Here is a 6,371-nt window from a genome sequence, read left to right on the forward strand (position 1 = left end):
GGGCGGGAGGGAGGGAGGGAAGGCAGAGCGGCTCTCGTCAAAGATGGCGGACGCTTTTGACGTCAGCAGCAGCTTTTAATAGATATCTGTCAGAGAGAGAGAGACAGAGAGGTGGTCATATTAGGAGGCAACACAGTGTTTACATGTTTCCAAACTCCTAATTTAACCTTTTTTTCTTTCTTTTTCACAAAAGGTTCTTATATAGTTATTATCACCACATGAATACAAAAGGCATTGGATAATGTTATCACCTGTGTTAGTTTGTTTGTCTGTCTGTTAGCAAAACAGCTCATAAGGGTTTTAATGAAAAAGTAAACACTGGATGTATAGACCTATGACTCATTAACTGAAGTCAATCTGATTCAAGATGGCCGAATGGCCAAAGTGGCTCTGACTAGATCAGTTTGACAGATGTGGCGTGTTTAACAACATGTACTCTGAGCACGAATTATGGAAGATCTTTGCCGTTAACAATCAGAGTCACCAAAATGTCTCATGAACCACTTGGTGGATTTTAATGAAACTCTCAGATAAATTTAAGATGGCTGCCACAGCTGATCAACCTTTAAGGTAGTATTACACTGGGCTGCAGCTAGCTGGCAAGCAGCATTTGTGAGGGAGTCTCCAGAGTACCTCAAAAACCATTCATGGGGGGTTCTGGGTTTGAGTGGCAGAGGTTCAAAATGAAGGTCAGTTAAAGCCTGAGAACTTTGTTTATGTGTTCACTAGGACTGGGGTTACCTGCAGGGTTGGTCACACATTTTGAAAATTAGAACTGAAAGCCATATATGAATCCTATGTGTAGTACCCAGCTGTGTGTGCTACTTCGGTGTATCTTTGTTGTAGCTACCGCAGCTGAAGAGAAATCATTTTAAATCTTACTCCTAACATACAAAGCTCTCAACAGCCAAGCTCCATTTTATATTTAAGATCTTATTGCTCCATATTTTCCTAACAGAGCACTTCGCTCTCAGACTGGAACTTGTGGTTCCTAGAGTTTCTAAAAGTAGAACAGGAGGCAGATCTTTTAGTTCTGGTGGAACCAACTTCCAGTTTCTGTCTGTGAGGCTGACACCCTGTCTGCTTTAATACAAGGCTTAAGACTTTCCTGTTTGATCAATCCTATAGTTAGGGTTGGCTTGGGTTTCCTGAGCTCTCCCTTAGTTCTGCTGCTTAAGGCTTAGACTGCTGGAGGACAAACTGACCACATTTCCTCACTCTGCTGCTGTCTCTACTTGCTCTACTCTCCATGTTTGCATTTGTGATTATTTCTACCTTTAACACGTTTTTCTTTGCCTTTCTTCCTATAGAAATTCCACCTGGACCAGTCATTCTGTGTTTGGTTGTGTCTCTTTCCTGTTCTCTCAAATCCCAGCCGGTTGAAGCAGATGGCTACCCATCCTCAGCCTGGTTCTGGTTCTGGTGGAAGAGAAACATGGTTTGTTTCTTAAGCTAGAATGGCAGAAAAAGAGGAATAAAATGATTTATTTGTATCAGTGACATGATTCTCAAAGATCTATTGGTCAAAAATGAAAAGAAGCAAAAGACCCCAAACACTACATCGGATGAAAAGCATCTAAAAATCCAGCACAGGGGGGTTGCAGGAGCCGATTGATGGATTGTCTGTCATGGCTGTGGAGTGGAGGACCAGCAGGTAGGTATGGAGTGATATTGACAAAACAAATACGAAGGCATGAACTCAAACTAACTTGCTGCGGAACAGGAACAAAGCAGAAACTCAAAAGTGAATCTGACCCCCGACACTGAGAAACTAACAAACTCTACACACTGGGAGAGGTGATTGTGAAGTGACGACAGGTGAGTTAACGAGCAAAATGAACAACGGGTGGGTGAGGGGAGAACTGAGATAAAAGCGACAGGAAAATACAAATACCTGCCTGACCAAACTGGCAACAGAGAACACACGGAACATAAAGGAAGGAGGCAACATAAATTAAACAACACACCATGGAAACCCCCAAAACCACGATATCCCCCTCCAGCTGATCACCAGAAACGGTCTCAGGCGTCAGAAAGCCATTATTAAAGCAGGAAAACATGGATAAACCATGACATTTTACAAAAGGGCTGGACCGAAAATCAGCGGCAAACTGATGGCAGTTTTCACCAAAATAATTCTGAGCATGCGTGGAGGAGGACAGGAAGTAGTGTCCTCATCCAGCTATGTGCAGACTGTACAGGTATCTGTTGAAAAAAGAAACTGATAGAGTTAATGCAGAAAAACACCATCACTCTTGGATATCATGCAACATCGTCTTGAAAACATCAGACTGAAATATTTTACTTTGTGGCAAGTTTTTGTTTTTTGGTACGATGATCTAAAATGACGGTTTACACATCCGATCAATTAGCGAGACACACAGACGAGCTAATGATGTTTCCTCAGCAGAGCCGCTCGGCAGTTTGGGAATGCCGCTCCATCCCATTTTCCCATTTCCCCCCCCCCCTTCAGCCGCTGCCTGACTCCGTAACAAATGTGTCTTCAATTGCTCTGAAGCGAACCTGTCTCCTAAATTAATGATAATGATAACTCTGCATGGAAAATCCATTTTGAGAGGAGAGCCAGAGGAGAAGCGATAGGCTGGAGTCCTGGTGCTGAGTTCACTGCAGGCCTGAGCATGTTTGATGAGGGAGCAAGGCCAATGAATCCACATTATCATCCAATACTATACTACTATGTAAGCTCGGTATATGGTGAACCTGATGTCAACTATAATCCTTCTCAAAATAAAGAGGACAAATATATGACATTTCCTGACTTTGAAAAGTATTTTGAAGCCAACATCAGTTGAAAGAAAATCATAAAATATGCTTATTGTAAAATTTTCCAAAATAATTATACTTTTTTTTATACCGAACATTGAAGAAACCACTTGGGTGTTTTTGGCTTTTTCCCTGACCCCCCTGATGTGTGAGGTCCTCAGAGCCGCTGAGGTTCACAGCATTCAGCCATTCATCAGTGAGTGGATGAATATCGGTAAAATATAGTTCAATTTGTTGGAATTAATTGTTCAAACCGGCCAGAAAATACCACTGGAGTTTCATTTCTTGGCTTCCCTAGAGATAAAAACCTTCGTCAGATTTGGATCCATAAGCTCTGATGTGGGAATTACTATCAGAACTCGAGTTCAGACCACTTCAAAGAGAAGCACCGCTCCGACCCTCGTTACTGTGGTGGACTGGCTTCACACCAAAAAAACAGGACCTTTTACCAACTATTTTTAATTTTAAAAGAAAGACAAATAGAGAGGAGGACATTGCCACAGAGAAAGAGATGAGAAACAGGAAGTTTACCTTCAAACGTGATGTGAATGCACGCTGTCATTGAAAGGTCTGAGCTGCTTACAGGCCGACAGCCTGAGATCAGTTTGTGATTCAGAGCAGTTTGTTATTGAGGAAAAAATATAAACAATCCATGTGTGAATAAACAAATGTCATAGTCTGAACCTGCTATTGATTTGTTTACTCTGGTGTGAGAGTTCATAAACATTACTCTGAAGTGTGTTCACATTGTTTACGTGTTGGCATCAAGTTAGCATCAAGTTAGCATTAAATTAGCATTGTTAGCTCTCTCCTGCTGTCTTTATGTTGATTTGCAGTGTCTGTACTGATGTCATGACAATGATCTTGGGGTAATCAGTTCTATCCATTTCACAATCCCAACTCGGTCATTATGCGTGTTGTTTTGTCGGGCCATGACGGTCCTGGTGATCATCAGAATCCCAATGTGAAGAGTTTTTATCTGATTCTGGAGATCCAGCCGTCAGTTCAGGTTCGTACTGGTATTTTATAACCACTACTCCCGCAAAATCTTTCGGTATTTCTTTGTTTTCAAAAAAGGCTTTTCTCTTCCATTTCCACTAGTAAAGAACCAGACAGTAGCAGCGTTCTTGGTCGGCTGGGGCACAGTTCTCGTCATGAACCCAAGACAGAACTCTGCCCCACAAATCACCCACTTTGGAAATTATTGACTTAAACACTAAAAACAAGTTATTTATGTTTTAGGTCAGAAAAATGGGTCCCTGTAATGTTGTGTGGATGTGTTTGACTAAATGACATTCATGAAATGTCAATTTGTTTGAGATTTGATTTCAGTTCAGCTTTAAGTTGCTTAGTAATACAGCGAGTATGTCAAATGAAGTTAAATATCTTAGTCATTTGGTAACAGATCGCCTGTCAGATGATGAGGACCATTTACCGTCAGTGCCGTATGTTATACACACAAGCATTTGTACTAGCTCGGAAATTTGCATATTGTTCTGATGAAGTAAAATTGAACTTGTTTAGATCAATTTGTACACGGCACACTTATGGTGGAATTTTAAAAAAAAAGCCAGCCTTCAGAGATGGCTTACAATGAAGCCCAGATGGACCAGAGCCAATGAACAGTTTGTGTCTGCTGAGGTCAGCACTTTGAAGGTTGCTTTAAGAAACTTTACATGTAAGTTTATTTGTCAATTTAATGAGTCTGATAACAGAGTCACCTTAATGCTGACTAACACTGAATACAGGCCATACGTTAAATATCTGAACTTTGGAAACACCGGTACAATAGTCTTTTGAAAGGATAGGGGGCTGCTATGTATTGTGTATTTTGTTTTGTATGTATTATGGACCTTGAGTCTGCAACGAAAGTCTTCTCTCTCTTTCTCGCTCTCTCTAACACTATGGAAGCATAAAAAAAACGATTCAGAAATTAACAGAATCAGAGTTTATGTTGGAAGTGAGATGTCAAAACTGTGAGATGGCATTGGAGCTGGCTGGTTCATCTGAGCCTGCATCTCCCTGGACGGCAACAGTTTGCAACTAGTTGGCAACTCAATACTGCGAGAAAATATGCACATTTTTCAGATGCAGTTCAGCGTCTGCAGCCAAGCGGGTATCATAATGGAGGGCAGCAAATAGACTCATGATGCTGACACAGGTAACGACTCAAAGGGTAAATGTCTAAAGTGTTTATTTATAAAATGTCCAATATGCAGTAGTTGGGGGCACATTGGAGCTTGAGAAGGAGTTACTAGAAGGCTTTTTGCGCAGCCAATTAAAAAAAAAGACATTTCTAGAGCATGGCTTGTAGAACCGTAATCTGGACTGTTCATAATATTTTGTTACCCACCCCCATCCACATCATACCCAACATTTTACCAACCTTGGTAACCGCCCTTATGCTTTGTGATTTAATCTACTGCAACAAGAATAGAGGTTGATCAATATGGTTAAATATACCAGTCTTTAGAAACACATGCAGCCTATTAGTCAGTCTACCTCTAGTCAAGACTGACAGCCTCTGCGACTCAAGCAAAGCTCCTCTTTGCCCTTCGTAAACTTGTCACCAACAGTCGCACCCTAGAAAGGCTACGTTCTCACTGCAGGTCTCAATGCCGAGTTCTAGTTTTTTGCTCAATTACGAGTTTTTTTTGTGTGGTCATTCACATTCCATTTTAAATGAGACCTCCATCAGACCCCAGTGTGAACAGTCTCCAGGTCCAGAAATGATCCTCATACTCCAAAGAAGAAATGACATCACACTCCGCATGCTGAGTTTACAGAAGTAAGTCTGGACGCTGCGAGTGTTAGCGTGTGGATTGATTCTGAAGGTGCTGTCCAATCGTAGCCAACTGTCCATCCAAATGGTAAAAGATAAAAGACGGAGAAGAAAACGAGCACAAATATTAACAATGACCTTTATTTTGGAGCTGTGGCTGCTGCCTCTGAGCAGAGGAATCTGTGGATGAAGAGTCAGAGCCAAGAGAAGAGGGACTTTGATGTGACGGATCTCCGTCCTTTCAGCCAATGGAAAATTTGGATAAAATGCGACACGAACGTTCAAACTGAGGTCGCTTTGAAAAACACTGGATATCTATCTGATTCAATAGCACATATGGAAAAGACCTGGGCTGGATATGAAAAAACTGGATTTGTCACGTTCACACTGCCATGAAAAATCAGATATGTGTTGCACAGTGACAAAAAAGTCAGAATTGAGTCACATTTGCCTGCAGTGTGAACGCAGCCCAAGATGCTGACTTTAGGAGTGAACTGGTCTCAACATTTAACAGGTGAAGCTGTAAGTGAGTAAGCATTACAGCATGACGTGTTCTTGCTTTCTGCTGAGATTAAAGAGAATGTCTAACTTTTCAGAAGAGGCCTTTGAAGTCTGTGTATGTGTGTGTGTGTGTGTGTGTGTGTGTGTGTGTGTGTGTTCTGAGGCCACGGTCAGATTGGCTTCAGCCCTGCTCTGTCTGCTCGGTCAAAGAGCAACACACATCGAGTGCAGGAGAAGATTACAGTCCCAGCATCATCAAGCCTGCAGCAGACAAGCTCCGGCACTCTGATCCCCCCCCCCCCCC

The sequence above is a fragment of the Kryptolebias marmoratus genome, linkage group LG19, assembly GCF_001649575.2.
Source record: "Kryptolebias marmoratus isolate JLee-2015 linkage group LG19, ASM164957v2, whole genome shotgun sequence".
NCBI lineage: Eukaryota > Metazoa > Chordata > Actinopteri > Cyprinodontiformes > Rivulidae > Kryptolebias > Kryptolebias marmoratus.